This window comes from Helianthus annuus, chromosome 1 (assembly GCF_002127325.2).
Source record: "Helianthus annuus cultivar XRQ/B chromosome 1, HanXRQr2.0-SUNRISE, whole genome shotgun sequence".
NCBI lineage: Eukaryota > Viridiplantae > Streptophyta > Magnoliopsida > Asterales > Asteraceae > Helianthus > Helianthus annuus.
The window spans coordinates 63,401,802-63,411,815 of NC_035433.2; the positions used below are offsets into that span (position 1 = coordinate 63,401,802).

Sequence of the window (10,014 nt, forward strand, 5' to 3'; positions counted from 1 at the left end):
ACTTCTAATGCACCGTAATGTTAAAAATTAATAGTATATAATACAATATAAATTTTATTAAATAATGGTTTTTTATTATAAGATTTCTTATTAGCTTTATAATTAGAACCCTTTATCCTACTCAACTTCCAACCCCTCTTACCATCAATATTGTGTGCTTTGCCTCCGATGGGTTGTTCATCCAGGAGCTCACGGGTTTGTTTTTGGTTGCCCCAGTGAGGTCACTCATCCTAGTGCTACTCTCTCTTACCATCAATATTGTGCGCTTTGTCCCCAATGGGTTATCCATCTAGGAGCTCGCGGGTTTGTTTTTTGTTGCCGCGGTGAGGTCACCCATCCTAGTACTACTCTCACCCGGACACGCTAAATTGTGGAGTTTTCATGTGTTTCACAACCAGCTAAGCGCAAAACGTGTTGGTGATTTAAGAGGTGTGACATGTCTAATGAACCAAGAATCTCTCTTAGCCACGGCTGATGTGGATTTTGAAGAGATAATTCTGATTTGAAGGATTATCCAAAGTTAATTTGGGTTAAAGATAATTCAAGTTAGTTAGAGATAAAATTAGTTTGAGTTATTTGTTTATTAGATAGGTTTATCTAATTAGTTTATTTAATTATTTAAATAGAGTTTGAGTTAGGTTAGGATTAGTTCATGTTTAGTATAAATATAGTGTTATGTATTCAGTTTTATTTGTCGAGTTCAGTTTAATAATATAAAGAGTATGAGACGTGTTAGTCTCCAGATCGTTTGTGTTTGGTTTTGTATGTTCGTGATTGGAAGTCTGGGCCAACAGATTTACCTAGGGTGTTACAATGATCCATATAATCTGTTAATCTTCTCGGTAATCGGTATTGTTATAGCCATAACCTTACAGATTTAGCTTATTCACACATATATAACTATTTTTATGATATGGTGGATTTTATTTTCGTATTGAAATTGTGTCGGGTATTGTTACATCCATAACCTTATAGATTTAGGTTATAGTGGATTTTATTATCGGAGTAAATTAGAACTTTTGTCCTTTATGTATGTCCCAAATTGCAGGCGCTATCCTTTAAACCAAAACTTGACAGGCGGTGTCCTTTGTGTTTTCAAAATCTTACACGTTTTGTCCTTTAGGCCAAACTTAGTAATCTTACACGTTTTGTCCTTTAGGCCAAACTTAGTTAGATTTTTTAGTTAAATCTGGTATAAAGGGGCTATTTTGTAAAAAAAAATTATTCAGGGACTAAATTGTACAAAACTTATTATTATTATTATTATTATTATTATTATTATTATTATTATTATTATTATTATTATTATTATTATTATTGAGTAAATGACTAACCACCATCACCACCACCCTCCACCGCCATCACCATCACCACCACCCTCCACCGCCGCCACCACCACCGCCACCACCGCCACCACCGCCACCGCCACCGCCGCCACCACCACCGCCACCGCCACCGCCACCACCGCCACCGCCACCGCCGCCACCACCACCGCCACCGCCACCGCCACCGCCACCACCACCACCACCACCACCACCACCACCACCACCACTACTACCACATTACATTCATGCATCGAGCTATGTTAAAAAACAATAACACTTCACCCACGAAAATAGTTGGAAAAAAATTATTTAAAATCTAAAAATTAAACAGTGTGATGTAGATGTCCAGCCTATACCAGATCACAAGTCCACACAGATGTGTGTTCGAGATCAATATTTCAAGAATCGTGTTCTTGATAGATACCTCCATTACCCCATCTGTGGTCCCTTGTTTACCAGCATTCGCAAACCTGCGTTACTGGCCGACATAGCAAACATGTATCTGGAACATAAAAAGTTTTAATTTTGATCAGGGAAAACACTCGTAGCCAAAGAAAGTAAATAAAAAACAATTAAGACGATGATTAACTTACTTGCTTTGACTTGCTCTCCTTCAAAACAGAAACGAGACAATCCACTGACCAAAAGTTATCAAGTTAGAACATATACTAATGGATTAATATAGATTAATCACCAACATATAATTTGATATTTTACCTTGAACAGCAAGACAAACGAAAAGTTACCAAACATATCCGGCATTGATTCTCCGACCACCCACCTGCCACCCACTGACCAAAAATCAAAAACCCCAAAAATCCCCAAAATCAAACAAATCAAAAACGCCCAAAAATCCCCAAAAACAAACCTGCAACCGACCTTAATCCCCAAAAACAAACCTGCAACCGACCTTAATCCCCAAAAACAAACCTGCAACCGACCTTAACATCGATTCTCCGGCATCGATTCTCCGACCACCCACCTACAACCGACCTTAACACCACAGCCACCCACCACCCACCTACAACTAAACCCACCACAACCACCCGCCATAACTACCACCACAAAGCATCTCCACCACTGTTGTTAGAGAGAGAGAAGAGAGTGAGAGGAGAGAGAAGTTTGATTTCTGAATGAGAAAAAGCCGTTTTCGCGATAGGATCCGAAGATTAGCATGTGTTTCGATCAAAGTAACTTCGATATCTGCGATTGCTGCCTTGCTTTTTGAAGTAAACTTGTTGGGAATTTGAGAGCAAGTGTATTGTGGGTATGAAAAAAACTGTGAAAATGGAGGGGCAGCTGTTGATGATGATGATAACTTTGTTAAATTTCTATCATGTCCCCCATCTTCTTCTTGTTGTTGTTTTGTACCCTGAATAAATTTTTTTTTACAAAATAGCCCTTGATACCATATTTAACTAAAAAATCTAACTAAGTTTGGCCTAAAGGACAAAACGTGCAAGATTTTGAAAACACAAAGGACACCGCCTGTCAAGTTTTAGTTTAAAGAACAGCGCCTGCAATTTGGGACATACATAAAGGACAAAACTTGTAATTTACTCTTATTATCGTATTGAAATTGTATTGCAATAAGGGACAAGTAACACCCAGCTTTATAATTAGTTTAAATGGTTTTATATGTTAGTATCATATGACTGGGAATTTCCTCTAAAATAAGAAAATCTTTAAATCAACAATTATAAAAAAGGAGAGTGTTGCATGTCAAGATGTCAAGTGGTAGTTGAAGATAGTGATAACATGATTAATGGTTATACGTCCACTAATGAGGTTTGGTTAATTATTCTCTCACATCAAAATACTAAAAGAATATTAATACATTAAGGGCTGTTTGTAAACATCTAAATAGTTAAGTGCTGAACCAGTAAGAGGTCTGAATTATTAAGTGTTGAACCAGTAAGCAAGCAGGGCCGACCCAATGCTTATCAAAACCTAGGCTCGGGCCTAGGGCCTCCAAACTTTTAGGGCCTCCATTTAATATAAAAATGATATATAATATATAATTGTTTTGATTCTATACTTAGTGTAGTGGTGTTAGACATGCCCTAGTCTTGTAAAGACCCTAGCTCGAATCTCATAAGCAAAATATTTTTTTTTTCCTTTTGGTGCATCCTTCTGGTGACATTAAACGAAACACTCATAAGCAATACAATTTTTTTTTCCTTTTGGCGCATCTTCAGTGACATTAAACGAAAGAATGAGATATATTTATTAAATAAAGTTGTGATACTATAATTATTTTAAGTATTTTTATCAAACACAAAGCAAATTAAAAAATAAAATGGATTTATATTGTGTAAAAAATAGAAAATAGGGTATTAATGTCTAGGTATCTAAAAAACCCGATTTTCTGATACCCGAACATACCGAAACACGGTTTGGTTCCCGAAATTGGGTATTAGAAAAAACCCGATTTTTGCACCTCTAGTGTTAGTCAATAACGAAATTGGGCCTCCACTTTGTAGTTTGCTTAGTGCCTTCAAAAACGTAGGAACGGCTCTGCCACTGCCAGTAAAAGGTCTGAACCATTAAGAGACTGTATAAAGAAACAGCCCCTAAATTGAATATGAAATGACGAAACTATAACTTACGTGCATTACACATGACAAACTTGACATCTATCTAATCCGAAGACTATCTTACAAGAAGTTAAATAAAAGTAAGGACCATTTCCTTACTTTTTAAATAAGTCACATGTTTTAATTCAAAATGTATGTAGGTTTTTTCTTTAATGTCGTTTTCATTAAAAGGGACGTTTGAATCTGTTGCATACTTATGTATTGTGATAGGATTTTACTTTGTAATAGTAGGTTGATATAAGTTGGATTTTTAAGAGTAATTTAAACAACTTTTGGGGAGTGGATAAAGAATTACCGTAACAAAAGTAATAGGGATCAGTAACATTCAAAAGGTTTCTTTTGTTATATTCTCACTAATTTTTTAGAAATCATTCAAGGCTTCCACTAACTTTTTCTATTTTTTCTCAAACCGAGGGATCGTAAATATACAAGGTGCTTATATTTCTGACTTGGGTCAATGGGTTTGTTCAACATCATTTATGGAATTTAAAAAGGATAAAGAGTAATTATTCTTCTCACTTCACAACATCTACATAAAAATTATCAGAAGTTTGTGCTAATATTAAAGATTGTTACAAAATTTAGAGCACAAAGATTAGACATGCAAGTTTTTAAAGTTAGTACCTAAAGGGCTAAATTTGGTATTTTGTCCTAACCAAAGACGGCATCAGTTTAATTAGCTCTAAAGTCTAATCTAAATCTTGTGATAATCGAGTCCAATAGGTCAAAAGTATTTTATAGCTTTTATTTTTATTTTTTGGAATGATGAACTTCATTATATTATAAACACTAACAAAAGGCTAGAGAAAACAACAAATTACAAAGGGTTAACAATCCAATCCAACCAAACTAAATCCATACAATTCGATTTTTTTAAGAGTGAATTGAGTGTTTTGTCCTTTATCTTTATATCTAATTTCAGGCGTTGTCATTTGTCTTTAAAATTGACGACTTTTGTACTTAATGTTGCAAAATCATGCATGTATGTCCTTTAACGCTAACTTAGTTTTTTTTTTTTTTGTTAAGTATGGTCATTTGCGTTGCACATGAGGGCATTTTGGCATTTCATCTTTTCAGGGAGTATTTTGTAAATAACTTATATGTAGGGAGTATTGTATAGAAAGATAAATTATAACTTATTAACATTTTATCCCCTCTCTCACACTCTCTCTCCATCTCTCACACACTCTCTCTATATCGCAAGTGTTTTTTAAGTTTATTATTCATCCAGCTTCAACAAAATCAAACAAGCATTCATATCCATCCTTAACCCATTGAAGATTCCAAAAAGCCTGACACAATTCCGTCTAGTCGGTTGTTCCCATAGTCAGAACCACCATCTCAGACGAAAACGACCACAACCATCCACCACCCACCCACCCCATGCCACCATCATCCACCAACACAAATCAACTCAACGACATTCTGCTCTGACGTCTCGATCCATTCAGCCCAAATCAAGTCCCATTGAAACCCATCGGCTCCGACATCTCGATCCATGGTTTTGATTGAAGCCTATTGAAACATCCACGACGATGTTCTGGTTTTGATTGAAGCTAAACAAGTGGATGCTCAATTTCATCTCATTATTCAACTTATGTTGAATTTAATTTGTTAGCTTCTGGTTGCATACAAAATAACGGATCTTGCAATTGGAACAAGACCCGGTTCAGATTCTTGATGCCAGTGGGTTAGGACTTTTCAATCCTTTATCTTCCACCTTCTTTTGATATTTTTAGGCTCTTTAAGTCTAAAAGCAGTGAGACGTCTGATGTTCCCGTAGGTTACAAAATCAATGCTGGTGATGTGAAAGTGACTGAATTTAATTTTGGTGTTGCTTTGGTTTCGCAGGTTTAAATTGGGTGAATTTGATTGTGGTGGTTACCGTTTTCAGTAGTGGTTTATTTTTTGGCTGGATTTAGCTGTGGTGGTGGTGGAAGGAGGTTGTGGTGGTGGTAGAAGAAGAAGGTGTTGGTGGTGGAAGGAGGTGGTATATAAACAATAGAAATTTGTATTGAATCAAGATACTATTCTCATTATTTACAAATCAATATATAGTGGTACAAGAATGAATACAATGTCACACCCCCAAAATCCACAAGCGGAGTATCACCGCATGGAGACGTGACTGACCAGGATCAAGCCACCAATCATGCTGAACAACGTAATTAAATAAATAAAACCAACCACAATATAATTGGTGTCTAAAAGAAAGTAACCAACTTTAAGTTAACAGTGGAAGCATAAAAAGTAAAACCCAAACATAAGTAATAAGTTCATAAGTTTAAATGTTTAACATGGAACTCAACAGTTCATGCCCCACAACGATCACTCCTCCCTGTGCAAGCTCCATAATACCTAATGACCTGCAAGACATGTAACAACGAGTCAACAACAAAGTTGAGCGAGTTCACAGTTGGGTATTTGTTAAGTTATTCCGAAAATATAGTTTCCTTTAACTGGCACCCTTGCCGTGGGGGTTACCCCGTAGTTGAAAACATGATTTGTTTATCCCATTTACTCTGGCAATCCAGCCGTGGGGGCTACCCCGTGTTTAAACTACTAGACTCGTTACCATATCGACCACTGACGTTAGTCATGTTTATGTGCCCTGTTGCGTTAATGTCTATCATCATTGACGTGCCCAGATCCATTAGTTCACGCCCGTCCTTTGCGGCACAGTGTGAGGCTTGTCAGACCTAAATAGCGCTATCTAACTAATGACCCGCTCGCCATTGGCCCGGCGATTAATTCGATATAAAACGAGGGACTTCGTAATAGAGTTTTGGTCTAGTGAACTTTAAACTGTCCAAGAGGACGAGGAATTACATTCCTTAACCCGTACTGTCCTACCCAAGAAGGACGAGGAATCCATATTCCTTAACCCATTCCCAACCCACCGGGAATCCCATGCCTTGTAGAAAGTGTGAACTCACCTTAGGTTAGCTCGACAGATAAGCGAAAGGTCAAATCGAGCTGCTAGGGGTCAACCACGTCCTAACATGGTTACCATACAAGTCAGGTCTAGGTTCAAGTAGTGTACGTATGTTTACACAGAACTAGCAAGTTACAAACACATAGTATACACGACATAGACGTTGAGCAATATCAGACAAGTTTATGAAAAAGCCCAATATGAATAGCCGGCCCAACCTATTGTGCGATCAGCACAACTCGTGCGATCCACAATGGGTTGTGCGATCAGCATAACCCGGCCCAAACAATAAAAGTCCCAAACATATATACACGGCCCAAATAATAACAAATATTGGTCTTGTACGGTCCGGATGGACTTGTGCGATTGAAAAGTTCTTGTGCGACTGGGTTTGGGCTTTGAGGCCCAACAACATAGTAATGTTCAACAGATGTGTGTGGCCCAAGCCTTGTGCGATCGGCACTGTCTTGTGCGATCCACAAGTCTTGTACGATCATGCAATCCTAGGTTGTACAATGTGCTTTGAACAGTTGTATTATATGAAATCCCAGCTTGTGCGATCAGTTACATACTTTCCTTAATTCATGCAATCAATTTCAATTCCTTTAAAATCGATAACTTCCAAAATCATCCCAATCATATGTTTGGTAATCATAACAGAAACTAAAATCTAACAACTCATTCAAACGGATCAAATAATCCATTTTCTCATGAATTCATATGAACCCTAATTATTATCCAAATCATGAACAATCAATCCTCATGCAAAGCTTATAATCAGATTATCAGATTATAGAATTCGAGTACCAATATGCAACCTAATTCACCATACAATTTCTCATGCCAAAATCAAGTTAATCAATTAACACCCAATCAAGATCAAATCCCTTTAACATGCAATCGGCTCTAGGTTAACATATATCATCATTCGATCCATCAACCAAAAACAGTTCCCATCATCACACACACACACACACACACACACACACATATATATATATATATATATATATATATATATATATATATATATATATATATATATATATATATATATATATATATAAATTGAACATATATTTCAAATTCATGATCCCAATAACTATCAATATTACTACTAACATGAATCCTAGTTATCATCTAAAAATCATAGCAATCGGAATCATGATAACTAATAAAGGTGAAACACTAACCAGAAATCAAAACAACTATCTTGATCGAGATGGGAGAACTTCGAATGATGGGACAACCGTCGAATAAAAGAGAGAAGAGGAGAGCTAGGGTTTTATGTGTGTTGTGTGATTTGCAAATAATGAGAAGTGTATAACCTCCTCATGAGGTTATGCGTATGAGAGGTGGGCCGAACCCATCATAGGCCGCCCTTGTGGTCCGAGTGCAAAGAGTGTAGCCCAAAAGGGCTTATGCGATTGGGTTGAAGTTGTGTGGTTGGGTTCGTGTTGTGCAATCGCATCACAAATACATACATTACACGGTCCACATAAAAAAAATATAAAACATACATTTCATTAAAATCACATAGTCATATAATCACATAACGTCCACACTGGTTATATCAGAGTTGTCACGAAAGGTTCTAAATTATGAATTGTCACATTATCCCCTAGTTGAAAGAAATTTTGTCCCGAAATTTAGCACGTACTCACTGAGGAAGCTAGTTAGGTTGTATGGTTTCCTGGTTTTCCTGGGGTGTCACATCCTTCCCCTGTTGGTTTGGAATTTCATCCCGAAATTCCGCAGTAGCTTCAGCCTCAGTAGTGGTTTCGCTTTTCTCGAATAACTGGGGATACTTGTGCTTCATTTGGTCTTCACGTTCCCAGGTGAACTCTGGGCTACGACGGGAGTTCCAACGAACTCGAACAAGAGGAATTCTAGTACGCTTGAGAACCTTAACGTCTCGGTCAGTTATCTCTACTGGTTCTTCGACGAATCGCAACTGATCATCGATAGTGAGCTCCTTGAGAGGAACTATGAGGGTCTCATCTGACAGACACTTCTTCAGATTCGACACGTGGTGTGAACTCCACCGAGTTCTGCGGGCAGATTCAGTTTGTAAGCGACCTTACCAATTTTCTCAATGATTTCGAATGGTCCGACATAACGCGGATTGAGTTTACCTCGTTTGCCAAAACGAACTACACCTTTCCAAGGTGAGACTTTGAGTAGCACTCGATCCCCAACTTGGAACTCGAGTGGTTTCCTGCGCTTATCAGCGTAGCTTTTCTGACGGTCACGAGCTGTCGCCATTCGTTTTTGTATCTGAGCTATCTTCTCAGTTGTGTCTACCACAAGTTCTGGGCTAGTGATTTGGCTATCACCAACTTCTGCCCAGCAAAGGGGTGATCGGCATTTACGTCCGTACAATGCCTCAAACGGAGCAGACTGGATACTGGTGTGGTAACTGTTGTTATACGAAAATTCCACTAACGGGAGGTGCTTTTCCCAGCCGTTACCAAATTCGATTACACATGCTCTAAGCATGTCTTCAAGGGTTTGGATGGTGCGTTCAGACTGCCCATCCGTTTGCGGGTGATATGCTGTGCTCATGTCTAAGCGTGAGCCAAAGGACTTGTGCATTGCTTGCCACAGTTCAGAAGTGAAACGTGCGTCACGATAAGACATGATAGAGGATGGCACCCCGTGCCTCGAAACTACTTCCTTTAAATAAATGTCTACTAAAGTGGAGAACTTGTCTGTTTCTTTGATAGCCAAAAAGTGTGCAGACTTGGTTAACCGATCCACTATCACCCAAATAGTGTCATTTCCGCGCTGAGATCTACGCAGGCCAGTAACGAAATCCATGGAAATTTGCTCCCATTTCCATTTTGGTATCTCTGGTTGTTGAAGTAGGCCTGATGGTTTCTGATATTCACTCTTGACTCTCGCACAAGTCAAACATTTACCAACGTAGGTTGTTATGTGAGCTTTCATGCTAGGCCACCAGTCTGTAGTTTTTAAGTCGTGGTACATCTTATCCGAACCAGGATGTACTGAGTAACGAGACTTATGCGCTTCATCCATCACAAGCTCGCGTAACTTCCCATAAAGTGGGACCCAAATGCGTCCCGTTACGTAGTATGCACCGTCTTCCTTTTGTTCTAACCATTTCCTTGATCCTCGTAGGGACTCAGCCCTGACG

General features: G+C 38.2%; 1 long non-coding RNA gene across 3 annotated transcripts; it reads right to left on the reverse strand.

Annotated features, from left to right (window-relative positions):
* Window positions 1-1,583: 1,583 nt before the first annotated feature.
* On the reverse strand, window positions 1,584-2,355 carry LOC110936670. Of its 3 annotated transcripts, none has more exons than XR_004865856.1 (4): window positions 2,194-2,355; window positions 2,043-2,106; window positions 1,919-1,962; window positions 1,584-1,827 (listed from the first exon to the last, which is right to left on the reverse strand). It is a non-coding gene; the product is annotated as an uncharacterized LOC110936670 (long non-coding RNA). The 3 variants fall into 3 exon arrangements; XR_004865857.1 differs by having other exon boundaries at window positions 2,043-2,235; window positions 2,267-2,353; XR_002590186.2 differs by having other exon boundaries at window positions 2,043-2,355.
* Window positions 2,356-10,014: the final 7,659 nt, after the last annotated feature.